This window comes from Halyomorpha halys, unplaced genomic scaffold (assembly GCF_000696795.3).
Source record: "Halyomorpha halys isolate HHAL.00 unplaced genomic scaffold, Hhal_1.1 Scaffold1589.1, whole genome shotgun sequence".
Taxonomy (NCBI): domain Eukaryota; kingdom Metazoa; phylum Arthropoda; class Insecta; order Hemiptera; family Pentatomidae; genus Halyomorpha; species Halyomorpha halys.
The window spans coordinates 1-370 of record NW_027114669.1 but is presented as its reverse complement, the minus strand read 5'-3'; the positions used below and the strand labels follow the sequence as shown (position 1 = coordinate 370).

The following is a 370-nucleotide window of genomic DNA, read 5'->3' as shown; positions in this document are numbered from 1 at the left end:
GTGCGTGCGTGCGTGCGTGCGTGCGTGCGTGCAGGTGAATACACTACATAGTATCTTTATTAACTGTTATTTTATTTTATTTATTTTAATATTTCAAATTGCCTTGTTTAATTTATTTTATTATTATCATTATTTTAGAGAAATCCAAAAATGGAACTCTGCAAATCCGATCTCCTTAAATTATTGAGCTGTCTTGAAGGAGAATTACAAGCAAGAGATATAGTTATCGCTACCCTGAAGGTACAGTGCTAAAATAAATGGAGTTTATTGAATGTTTAATTTTACTTTATTAAAATATAAGGTTTTAGTATATTGAGGTGTAGATAGTTGACCGTAGATTAATGCTTGAAGAAGTTTGTCGGGGGGTGCG

At 32.4% G+C, this 370-nt stretch overlaps 1 long non-coding RNA gene across 1 annotated transcript in view; it reads left to right on the top strand.

The window, feature by feature from the left end:
* The window catches only part of LOC106690137 (uncharacterized), a 22,193-nt gene extending 21,934 nt beyond the window's left edge, over positions 1 to 259 (top strand). The window contains exon 3 of the long non-coding RNA XR_001344535.2: positions 139 to 259. This is a non-coding gene — a long non-coding RNA (uncharacterized lncRNA). The remainder of the gene's footprint in view (positions 1 to 138) is intronic.
* Positions 260 to 370: the final 111 nt, after the last annotated feature.